General features: G+C 42.3%; 1 protein-coding gene across 2 annotated transcripts in view; it reads left to right on the top strand.

The window, feature by feature from the left end:
- Nucleotides 1-13,126, top strand: part of KIAA0930 (KIAA0930 ortholog) — a 145,668-nt gene that overhangs the window by 106,329 nt on the left and 26,213 nt on the right. The window lies entirely within an intron of this gene.

Here is a 13,126-nt window from a genome sequence, read left to right as displayed (position 1 = left end):
TGCCATTGGAAAGTTGGGCTTGACTCTTTCCTATTATTGTTACAAGCATTTCTCCTGAGCATTTCTCAGTTCTGTAACACAGTAGCTGGCCCGTTAAGCATCTTATATAGGCCCAGACTCTGATAAATACGCTCAGTATCACCGTACTCCATAAGTAGGTCTCACTGAATATTTTATACATGTATACAAGAGAAGGAACGGAGACATCTCCATGCACCTTCTATTTTTAGAGGTACATCTGTAGTTCCAGTTGTGATTTACCCTTCTGTGACCAAGGAAACTACCAACACGCTAGGTAGTGACTTGGGATATTGGACTGTGGTCTGCAGATCTACTGGACCTTTTGTACTGGGGAAGCTATTTCTCCTCACAGAGCTGGAGTCGTTGTGGGGGATTTTTTGTGTATACATCATTGTCAAAGTAAATCAGAACTGGTCAGTCCCTAGAGGTAAGAAAGATGTGTAGTGCCTGTTCTTGCAAGATGTGAACACTCTCAACCTCTGTGGATGGCACTGAGTAAGACTGATCTCCTAGTTAGGAACAAACAGATCAAAGGAGAGTGGGTTATTCTTGTCTTTTTTTTTTTTTTTTTTTTTTTTTTAATGCAACAAGCCTCTTTTCTGGTGGTCGTCTTTGGGTACCATTCCCCTGACTAGGCTGGGAAGGGTGTATATGAGATGAATATCTTTAAAGCATCATCAAAGACTCTCTGTAGCTTGTGCGGTGAAAGGATACTCTATCGTGATCTAAGGTCCTGATCCCACAAACATTAACACATGTGCTTAACTTCAAACACATGTTATATGTAATCCCACTGAAATAAATGTTAAAGTTAAAAACACATTTAAGAGTTTTGCAGGAGCAGAGATAACTATGTCCTTTCTCTTGGGACTCTCATACATGGGTTCTCGCAGGAGGGTCATGGACACCCTGTCCTTTCCTTAATGTCAAATGGGGGGCAAGGAGGGGTTCCCAGGGCAGTTCCAGCTGAGGACCACAGCTCTCGTTCATTCATTCCCTGTTGGGATTCTTGAAGAAGCCACTCCACCATGCTGGAGATACACCACAGGGTTAGCTTTTTGCCATTTTGGTTTATCAGAGCATGGAAAATCCTGGGAAAACAAGCTACCCTACAGCCAATGTTTAGTTGGCTGCAGTTTTATTGTTCTATGTCAGCTTTATTATTACAAAAAGAAAAAACTTTAGGTAATTAACATCCATAGAAATTAAACCTAATTTGACTTTGGTTTTGTTGTTGTTAATGACTGAACTTTGCCCATCACACAAGCCAGTTCACAATTGCATCATCGCTGGAGGCTTCATTAGGGCTTTAGAGCCAAGAGTCTAGTTGCCATAGCTACTGAGAACTGTGCCTTCTTGTATGTGGGCTCCCGTCTGCATTCCAGGGGCATCAGGTGCAGATTGTAAATGATTGAGTGTATGTGAGAAGGGGGAGTGGGTTTTTACTTTTGTCTGGGTTTTGTGTCTAATAATTCTGAAGCACTAACTCCAGTGAAAATTAAAATGTCAGGTACTTTGTAAATAAAAACCCATATCATATATAAGTTGTTGTTTTTTTGCTGTTTCTATTGAGTGGTGTGCTGATAAACACAATAGTCCCTTTGTAATTTCAGTCTGGATAAATATTGTAGGCAGGACTGGTAGTGCCACCTATTATTGTTAAGGTTGCTGGACATTTCCCATTATAAGATACTGTTTTAAGTTAATTTTCACTTTACCAAACTTCAACAATTTGGGCTGAAATTTGCCATGCAGAGTGTCTGTCTAGGGCTGAATGTATTCTGAAAGTGAGACTAGAGAAAAATACATTGTTTTGCCCATATTAAAATCTGGTGACCTTTTTTGAAAAGCCCTGACCAACCCATACTTTGGAACAGACTTCAATTTTGGCAGTGTAATGGCTTTTGTGTGTGAGATGTGTGTTTTGCTGTCCCTGTGTAAGTCCAATCAAATTAAACGAGTCATAAACCTTTTGAAAAATCGCAGTTCACACATTCTCAGTTAAGACTTTCTTAGGTTTTTGCAGCTAAATTCCCCAAAGGCTCTGTCTGCATTAAGGATTCTCCAGCAGGGGACTGAACTTTCCCTGCAACTGCAGTTCTGGGGTTCTGTGCTTTGGGGCTGGGCACCAGGGCTGTCTCTTCTGTGCTCTCAGTGCCCTCCCTGCTGATGCCCAGGCAGTGTGGAGGCAGAAGCTGGATGATTTGAATGCAGAAGCGGCAAGAGCGGGACTTGTGAGGGGTGAGGGAGTAGATAGGTACAGGGTGCTGTGGGGTAGAGGTAATAGAAGGAAACTGGAAATTGGGAGGATTGACAAGACTGGGTTGGACAAGGAGATAGGGATCTAGAGAGAGAGAAAGATGGAGGGGAAGACTTGGAGCTAGTGAGTGTGGGGAGACGAGTTATCTGGCAGGGAGGAAACAGTGGAGGAGTGGGGGTGATGACATGGATCTGACAAGGAGCTGGGGGTCAGGGGAGAGCTGAGACTGGCTGGGCAAAGAGACTGGAGAAAGGAGCTTGGGGGAGAGACTGGGAGCCAGGGGGGGATGGAGAACTTGGGTGAGGTTGGTGGCAACTGGAGCCTGAGTGGGGGAGACAAATGGGAGAAGGACCTGGGGATGAGGGTAAACTGGGAATGATTGGGCAAGGAGACTAGAACGGGTGGGGGGAAATTGGGCCTGGGCCAAGAAGTCCTAATGGGGAGACTGGGACTGGGATGAGAAGCCCGAGGAGTAGAAACTGGGATTGGCTAGGTGAGGAGAATGGGACTGGGACAAGGAGCCAAGATTTGAAACAAGGACAGGCTGGACAGGAAGGGGCAGAAGAGGTCAAGTGTGGGGGAAATGGGCAAAAGAGTTGGTGCCCATTAAACCATGCATCTTTCCAGAGCCTGGAATGGAACCCAAGGTTTGTGAGTCTCACCATTCCTCTCCTGTCAGCAAACACTTGTGAAACCCACTGGCAAAGTGTGCGTCTCATCCCCCTCTAGTGCTGTTCCGCATAGAGGATGATAATCTACTACTGCCACCAGTTTCTCTGTTAGCTGAAGTGACAGAGGTCTGTGGGTTGGATCTAAAGTTTCCAACCCTGCTGATGATATGTAGGTGTCAATATGATGCCACGTGGTGCAATTTGTTTGCTCTTTTATAAACCTAGGAAATTATACACTCACACAAAACCTACGCTGAGAGCGTTATTGAGGTTGCAAAGTCAGACACTCAAAAGTTAGGAAATGCCTGGTGCATATGAGTTGTGATACCATCTTTTAATTATATGATTGCATGCTATTTATGATGTGATATGACAGGAGAAGTTCCTACTGGAGCAGTCTCAATGCAGCCATGCTGCTGTGTGGTGAGGAGGGCACCAGACCCAATGCAGGGTCTCCACGCGCATCCCGTGGTCCCACTAGTTTTGGAGACAGTTTTTCTGTGTCCCACAGCCTCTTTTCACCTCACCACCCAGAGGATGATAGAGGGGAAACTCCATGAATAACATTTCCTCACACAAAACGCCCTTCCAAGGCTTCGAACCTGGGTCCAGGCTTGCCCTACCCAACTTATCGACTGATTTAGTCCTGACAGCTCCTGAAAGACGTGATAAACTGTTCAAATCATGGTGGAATGATCTAAATCAAGGCAACTATATCACTTTTTTTAAATGAGTGATATAAATCAACTTGATGCTTTGTAAAATAATTTTGAAAATTTGTGCTATTGCAACTTTATTTTGAAATACACCTCTACCCCAATATAACATGACCCGATATACAATGAATTTGAATATAATGTGGTAAAGCAGCACTCTGGGGAGGTGGGGCTGCATGCTCCGGCAGGTCAGTGTGTCTGGCTCCGACACGCCGCTCTGAGCGGCATGTTAAGGGTGCTGGGCCAGGGCCGAGGGGTTGGATAAGGGACAGAGGGTCTTGGGGGGCGGTCAGGGGACAGGGAGCAGGGGGGGTTGGATGGTTCGGAGGTTCTGGGGGCGGGGCGGTCAGGGGATGGGGAACGAGGACGTTGGATAGCGCATGGGAGTCCTGGGGGTGATTAGGGACGGGGGGGATCTCTGGAGGTGGGGGTCAGGGGACAAGGAGCAGAGGGGCTTAGGGGTGGAGGGTCTCTGGAGGGCGTAGTCAGGGGCAAGGAGTGGGGGGGGTTGGATGGGTTGGGGTTTCTGAGGGGTCAGTCAGGGGGCAGGGCCAGGCATGTTTGCTGACTGTTAATAACAGAAATGCTCGAGGCCAAAGCAAGTTCGTTATAACACGGTTTCACCTATAACGCGGTAAGATTTTTTGGCTCCCGAGGACCGCGTTATATCGGGGTAGAGGTGTATATAATCAGCCAAATTATAAATGCTCCCATTTCCTTTTAATGCCATTATTGGTATTGATACTGGTATTTGAATTTTACAGAACTGCTATAAGCAAAGAAAAAAAAGAAAGCCCTGATCCTTCAAACACTTAAGCACATATATAGCTTTACTAACATGGCTAGTCCTACTGACTCCAGTAGGATTACTGGTGGTTAAAGTTAAGCATGTACATAAGCATTTGCATTGTTACCCTTTTTGGCCTTAGAAGCTAGTCAAAGTTTGGGGCCCTTTGGATTGTTTCCACTGGGAGGAGAAAATGATGGAGGAATCTAGTACCTTTGATGCAAACTTATTTATTTATAAAGAATGTGCAAAGTCCTGTTTCCCTGAACACAGGATGAACCAAAAATAACAGGAGATAATGTTATTGCTTACTTCCCCAAGCTCCTTTTAGCCGGCTTGTCCAGGCTGTGTGTGTCTTCTCGTGTGCGCACATATACAACCCCCAAAACAATACTCAATGAAACCCCCACTTTCCAAGTTATTGGAAATCCTGAGTGGCCTTTGGTGTGCCTTTGTCTTGCAGACCATTATTCTTTCTTAATAGTGAATGAAGGACAACTGTATTACGTTTGGTTTAACAGCTATAACAGCTTAACACCCAATAACAGATGCATCCTGCACGGCAATTGTTATTTTTAATTAAAACCTTTTCTCATAGTCTTGTCATTTTAAAATAAAAAAGTAGACCCTAATGTAGGCTTCTAAAGCCATATTTAGGCGCCAAAGATTGGGATTTTCAAATGCTGCTAAGTTATTTAGTAGCTTAAGACCCATTGACTGAGAACTGCAGATCCTGATGGAGTATCACCTGGTCAAAACATTTCTCCTTCTTTGACTTGTGGAAGCTCAATGTACCAGAGAGTGGTGTAGGTGCAAATAGAGTGGGAGTGATTTACTCTTCAATTTTGTTTCAGTTTGTGTTGTTCTATCAGTAAGGATGTGAGAGAGGCTCTGAGCGTGTCGTTTTCAGTGTAAATGAGCATTTAAATGTGAAATTTTAGTAGCAACAATCTGTATGTAAAATCTGGAATTCTTCTAACAATTAGGAAATTAATTGAAAAAACAAGTGCAAAAATCCTCTTTAGCAATTTATGAGTATAAAATAGGAAGAAAGTAAAGAACCAGAAACACGTAAACAAAAATTCCGATTTAAATGTCAGTCATTATTTAGATTTTTTTTTAAAAATTATGTTTTAAAATCATGATTATTTTTATTTAAACTGATTCAGATGCAACAATAGAATACAATTAGACATCAAATCCAGACTAACTGCTATTTGCCATTGCATATGTAATATCAGCTAATGTACAAACTCTTCATGATGCCTTCTCTAGGTTTTATAAACGAGATGGGGAGAGTCTGGCTAGGAAAGATAATGTGCTGGCTGAGTGAATGATACGAACAACCCAATATCCTTTGTCTCATCTTGAATGAAAATCTAGATGAGAAATCATACATAAATCTCTAATCTAGTCTATTCTAACCCATACATGATTATAAAGAATACATTACAGCCTTATAGAAATCAGTTTCTCTGTTTCCAGAAAAAACATTACCAGCCTATGAACCTTTAAAAGACATTTCAGGTTTCTCTTCATTTATTTTTTAACACATTCCAAGTGCTTGTTATGACTTTGTTTGACTGTTGCCTCTTGAATTTATTTGTATAGCTGATCAATAGTATTGGTATCCTTAGTCATTAACGCAGTGTGATTAGGGTGGCCACTCATGCATCCCCAGAATATTGACCATTCAAGTACTTCCGGGAACAGCATAAACCTTCCCTTGCTGGCGTGATCTCACACACATGGTGTGTGCAAGGCCATACCACCCGGGTGGGGTGCTCTTCACAATGTAGTACCTCTCCTCCCCCCTCCCCAATACCAGACAAAACCATGTCTGGTTTTGTCTCAGTACCAGATGGGGGACAAACCTTAGAAAAGCAGGATTTTCTGGATCAAAACAGGACAAATGCCCTGCCTAGGTGTGATGATACAAATATTTGGGCTAAATTGGCTTTGAGAATAAATTCAAGCAGTATTTTTTGAGGTTACTTGCAAGAAATATATAGAAAAATGTAAGAAAACAAAGGAATTAGGGACAAAAGCAAAGGGGATGTAATGTTCTGCCTGGGTTTGGAGTGCAGACCACTCTAGTTAGATCCATAAAGCATATTTATTTGGCAGTGCTTGATATATCCTGTCAGCATTTAGCAGCACATTTTTGTTGTTCTTAAATATCTCCATAATTTTTAAGAGGTCTTTCTTTTGTTCTTGTAAATGAAATATCTGTCTCTGTGATAGATTAAAGACTGGTAAAAATGTAATGTTACTTCATGGTCCTGATTTATAGCTATATGCATCATGGTGTGTAAAAGATAATGTGCATTGATTATTCCTGAATCTGATACAAAAGCTGTAAGTACCACACAGATTGAATCTTACTTGTGCAAAACTGCTAGTGAGATGAAGGCATGACGTGTCCTGGAGAACAATTGCTTCCAGTGGGCTGTTATGGATCTGTGTGTGTTTGCCTACAGACTGTGAAACAGCTCTTTACTTTTTGACTGGTTGCTGATTCATGCAGTGATACTGTGCTACACAGGAAGCTACTTAATGGAAAAGGGATGCTTTAAGACCACAGTTCAGCTAAGCATATTAACTTCAATGGGTCTGCACATAGTGCTTAAAGTGTGCCTAGAAAAGGGGGGAAATAATAAAAATTGCTGTGGGTCACTGAGAGATGTACTTTAAGCACTGTCTTACAAAAGTTCCTGCTCCCAGATTGATAGACCCCCAAATACACACTTTTTTTCCAGACTACTTTACGCACTGATTGTACATGTGTTTAAAGTTAAGCACATGCTTAATTGCATTGCTGGATCAGGACCTAAGTTTTTTGAAGCATGTTAATGTTGTGAAGTCAGCTAAAAAGACTTCTCACATTGGAGAGTATAATAGCTTCCTTATCTGTCCCCCCACACTCCCCTCAAAAAGGTAATTTAACAAAAATTGATAGTAAAATCCTAAATCTAGGAGTTTTCAGTCTTAAAGTTATAAATGGACAATGTATGTCAACAGCCTGTTGCATCTAGTATTGTGGGCTCAGCACAAATCGGGCAGTTTATTTGGGTGCCTACCTATGGACGTGGGGTGTGTAACTTTGGGCATCCAAGTTTAAAAATGTTGGCTGCATTGCCATCAAATGGCATACTAGAGCAAACAAAGTTTGACACCCAACTTTTGGTTCCATGTGTAGAAGCATTCCATTGTTGATCAGAATACTTTCTCTGCACTGAGTGATGGAGTGACTCCTGCATCTGAAATATAGCACTGGCCTATGGATATCTCATTCCTAGAAAGAGACAGATAAAATGGAAGAACAATATAAGTGGCTGGAGAGATCAACATACAAGGAAGGATGAAAAGAATGAAATGTGTCTAGTTTGGCAAAGTAACAGCTAAGATGTGGAGGCAGGTCATAACTTCTCAGATATTTGAAGTCTTTTGAAAAAATAATAGCTAAATCAGAATTATTTCGGGTAGTAGTAAAGGTGTAAGTGTTAGTAACGGGAAAATGAAAAAAGGGAACATTTGGGATGACTATAAGGAAATCTTCCTTATGTTGAGAGAGATTAGGCTGTGGAATAGTGGAAGTGGTGATAATGCCATTGGCTGGGACATTTAAAAACTAGTCTGGACAAATCACACTAGTAAATTTACAATAGGGAATAATTCTGCTTTTGCGGGGAGATGGACTACATTAATTATATACTGTATATTCCATCACTAATTTCTTTCACCAAGAAAGCTTAATAATCAAGTACCTACCTGTGTGCTTATGTTTCACTTTATCGATACGAATAACATTTTACCAGTTGAACTTGCATGTTTATTTTTGTGAGTGAGCCTTGCCTCATCTCTCGATTATAAAATAGTTTCTTTGTTTTTGGATCTGATCGAGTAAACCAATAGACGATGTAACCTCTGGAGAGATCTGCAATCCCCCTAGAGTCTGCAAAAGAGAACCAGAATCTGATTTGCTGAACTGTTTGTGAATACCAACAACTCACTACACCCTATTTTACCTCTCTCTCGCCCCACTGTCTTCTCTCGCCCCAGCTGTTTTCTGATGGTCTGTGCACAGTCACGGATTGTCTACGTGGTTCTAAGTGACCCTGTGTAAGACAAGCCCTCTGTGATGTCCAACAAGTCCATATTAGAGCTGGAAGTAGATCCAAGGTCTGGTGCGTGCTTCCTCTCTTAGGAAGCAAGCATTAGTGAAAATCCAACAGGGTCCAAGAGTTGTCCTGTCACAATACACTTTTGAAGAATATTCTCACCATCCATCACAGTATTGAAAACTTCAACTTTCTAAAATCTTGGGATTGACTTTTAAAAAAAATACCTTTGGGGTTTTTATTTGCCTTCTGGTTTGTGAGCCTTCGGGTCACATTTTCTAGCTTTTCTCCACAACCAACAGGGCTAAACACGCATTTTTGTTTTTTAAAATGAAAGCTGAGATTCTCGTGTGTTGACATATCTCCTGGAGTTATGGCTTGAAGAAAAACACCAAATATCATGAGGCTCGCGATAAAATCGTGAGAGTTGGCAACAGTGAACTACATAAATCCATATACAGTAGAACCTCAGAGTTAACAACACCTTGGGAACGGAGGTTGTTCATAACTCTGAACAAGACGTTATGGCATACTTCTCAGGGCGGACTGCTTGGAGCGGGGCTCACAGCTGTGCCTGCGAACTTCAGCATTTTCACCTCCTACCTGTAAGTGGCTGCCCCGCAAGTGGGTGGTGGGGACAGGCAGCTGGTTCTAACCCCCTGGCTGCCAGGGTGATGAGTGAGGCACCCTGGGGCACCGCGGTGTCAGTTGGCACGTGGTGCAGGCTGTGGCCCTTTAAAACTGAGCAGCTCCTCCAGAGCACAGTGTCAGGCAGGCGCTTGGGCTCCAGCAGCTCTCACTGCAGGCCAGGCTCCAGCAGGAGCTCGGGAAGTTTCTTTCCCCGGGCTGGGACTGAGCATGCAAGCTTATCTCCCTCCCCAGGCGGAAGGGAGAAACTGCACGCAGGAAAGCAATGAAGATCCCAGCGCTGCTGCTGCTCTGCCTGCTCAAGGGCTCACAGCTATGCCTGTGAAACTCAGCGTTTTCACCTCCTACCTGTAAGTGGCTGCCCCCCATGTGGCAAGTAGGCGATGGGAGTGGGAACAGGCAGCCCAGATGTGCCTACCTTTAAGATGCAATACAGGCACAGTACAGTACAGCTGGTGTTCTCTTTTTTTTTTGGTCTCCCCTGCTGCCTGATTGCTTGCTTCCGGGTCCACATGGTGTCTAGTTGACTGGTCAGTTTGTAACTCTGGTGTTTGTATCTTTGAGGTTCTATTGTAGTACACTGTAGTTTTATAATGCACCAGGGGCCTGGAGAGGTTTTGCAGCAATTCCACTGCTTGATGATATTTCTCAGTGCATAAGGTTATGTTGGTGAATAAAATGTCACCCTTTGGTTTCCCACACTGTCAATCCCTAGTGTCTTCAGCACAGTGCTAAACTCTCACTTTAAAAATACAAACAGTCACTGTTGGGCCTTTATTCTGATTCTTTTGGATTTGGGGTGGAAATTAAGACCGTTAACGATATGTTAGAATCTACTTCAAAATTATTGTTCATTTTGTTTCATTGACTCTTGTCTTCTGCCCATTTGCTGACTAGATAAAGTGTTAGGGGTTTTGGTTTGCAGGTTTTTGATATTTTGTGGCTTTTTCATGGTATTTGCAGACAAAGCCAGGAAGATGAATGAGTAAATTTACATATAATCCATTAAGGACTTTCTAACATTGATTTTTTGATCCCTTTAGTCATGGGTCAGCCTTAAAGGACAGTGTGCCAAGGAGCTTAGATCTCTTATAGATTTTATTGTTTTAAACAACAGTGATTAACTCTACTAAGCTGCAAAAGCTTGGGTGCCAGGATGTTTAAGCACTGTATGCCAAAATGTCAGTTTACTTAGATACTCCTTGTTTTTTTTATGCACTCCCTGTTGGCTGATCATATAAATTTTGTGTATGACTTGAATGAAAACAACACTATTTGTTCTTGTATCCTTGGCTTCTCAGCTGAGACTTCAAGCACTGGGGGCCAAGTGGTAATGTGTTTTTGTCCAAGAGGAACTGGATTGAGCCTGTTGATTGATTGATTTATCTCACATGAAGTATCAAGCACCCATTGTTTGGTGGTGACTTTCAGTTACTACCATCATTTTCTCACCTACCGGTCCCCAGTTGCACAGAGAGCTAGGATTACTTCCGGAGCCACAGAATTTACAAGGGATACTGGGCCAACTACTTTGCTTTACTTCAAGAAATCTTACAGTATCTTTTTTTACTGTTATTTTGTGAAAGTAGATTTTGGAAACTAAATAAAAACAGAGACAAAAATGTGTAAAATCCATAAGGTGGTGGTTATAAGAGAATGGCCAAGATTTCCAGATGTGCCTAGTGATTTTGGTGCCCAAACTGAGACATATTAATGAGTAGGAGAATGGTCCAACTTTTTCAGTGACATAGGCTGCATGGGTAGTTGTGTGGCACATCCATGGGCCACGTAGAGAGAAAAATGGCATCCTCCATGCAATGTGATTTTGCTCATATGGTGCATGCAAGGTCACACCATGTGGCATACACCATTTTGTAGAGTGGGTCTGCTGTGGGGCAGACACATTTGAGGGCTGGATGGAATCATCTTGTGAGCTGGATTCGGCCCACAGGCCACCAGTTGGACCAGCCTTATTGCTTTGTGCAAGTCAGGCCCCTGTTAAAGTGTCTCAAGTTGGGCAGACAAAATTCAAGGCACCCAAAATCTCTAGGCACTTTTGGGAATTTCAGTCTCTTACAGTAATCACCAGAAAAGTGCATTAGGGCTGGTTCATTCTCCTGCTACTTTCCTGGAGGTGCCCGGTAATGTCAATAGGAGCCAAAGCATAAATCCCCTACATGTCAACTGGAGATGAACTACCCAGGCATAATAGAAAACTTAAGAAGTCCACTAGTCTCTTTTCTTAGACAGATTAGTGGGTGTTCCTCAGCTCTTGCCCATGATTGCTTTCTCTGCTTTTGGGGAGACATTGTCCTTCTACCCATGTGATATTGGGTGGCTTTCACAGTCAAACCTAGAGCTCTGCATTGTGTTAGTTATTACCCAGCCAAAATTGTGTTCTGATTTCCCTAAATACATTTTCTTTTGGGGACAATGACACTGAAGTTTTTGACTCCTAAAGTAAAGGACCTGGCAGTAATTCACTGAGATACAGTGTCCTCAACCATATGTTTTACTGCTCACAAAATCATCTTATAAATGAGTATACAGGAAAAGGTCTCAGAGCTGATTAGAATCCCCTTTATCTTCTTCTCCACTTCTATGAGTTAAGGGACGAGGGGAAGGGAATATGTGACAGCAGAATAAAATTTAGGTGCAATGAATGTAATTATTGAATATAAGTACTGTAAAGCATGAATCACTTTTCACAGGTATCTTGCAACACTTTGATCAAAAAACATGAACATCTGGTGACATTTGTGAAATTATCTTTGAACTTTGTTGCTGATAGACAGTTATGTTCTGCTTCTATGGCACTGTGTAAGAATAGGACTATGTATGGGAGAGTCAACTAACCTAATGTCATATAGGTTACTGTACTGCTTGATCTGTCTTCCCCTACATGGTCAGCCCACCGTGATCTCATTGTTTCCTTCCTTGAGTCAGGTGGACACTTCCTTTCCATTTTCCCAAGGGGAAGTTTCTCAAATTCTGTAGCCATGTGAACATTCTACCTTTATGCTCGTAAAATGTGTCCAACTCAGAACCCTGAGTATACAAAGGTGCAGCCATCCTTAGTTTCATGTTGGAGGTGGATATATATTAAAATACTGCTTTGCATTTTACTCCTTTCCTTTCTTCATCTTGTTGCAGCCTCCTATCTGCAACTCACAATTAACCCCTGAAACTCATTGCCACTAGAAATATTGGAGGCCAGGAGTTTTGCAGGATTTTAAAAAAGGATTAGCCATTTAAGGAAATCCTTATTGAAAGGTATTTATAATGGTGATAAATTCATACGGGGTATGCTCATTCTTCAGGACATAAACCAACTGACAAGCATTAGAAGAAAAAACTTCCTCTATGATGCAGGCTGTTCCATGACTGACAGTTTATGGTGATTCTTACGCCTTCTTCTGAAGCATCTAGTACTGGCCACTCTAGCATATTCAACTAGATGGCTGGCCTGGTCTACTAGGGCAATTCCTCCTGTTCTATCCTTCCCGCACTCTTGACACTGCTGGTACCAGGAGTTTCTCTGGTGTGTCTCCTACCATCAGGAACGTTCTTTATGAACCTTTCTACCTCACTGACTCTCTCGTCTTTGGAAATCTCCCCTGGGAAAAATATATATCTTTACCCTTTTGCATCTAACTTAGTTTATTTTATTTTTTTACTATCAGCTTTATGACTGAATACTTTAATATATTCACCAAAGAGTGTCCCAACTTCACCGTGTTTATACCATGTACAGTTTATGGTCTGGCACTATTTAATTCTATAAAGTAGGGTTACCATACGTCCGGATTTTCCCGGACATGTCCAGCTTTTGGGGGCTCAAATCCCCGTCCGGGGGGGAAATCCCCAAAAGCCGGGCATGTCCGGGAAAATCGGGAGGGCTC

This window comes from Trachemys scripta, chromosome 1 (genome assembly GCF_013100865.1).
Source record: "Trachemys scripta elegans isolate TJP31775 chromosome 1, CAS_Tse_1.0, whole genome shotgun sequence".
Taxonomy (NCBI): Eukaryota; Metazoa; Chordata; order Testudines; family Emydidae; genus Trachemys; species Trachemys scripta.
Note: the sequence above shows the minus strand (reverse complement) of the source record. Positions and strands in the feature narration are given on the sequence as shown.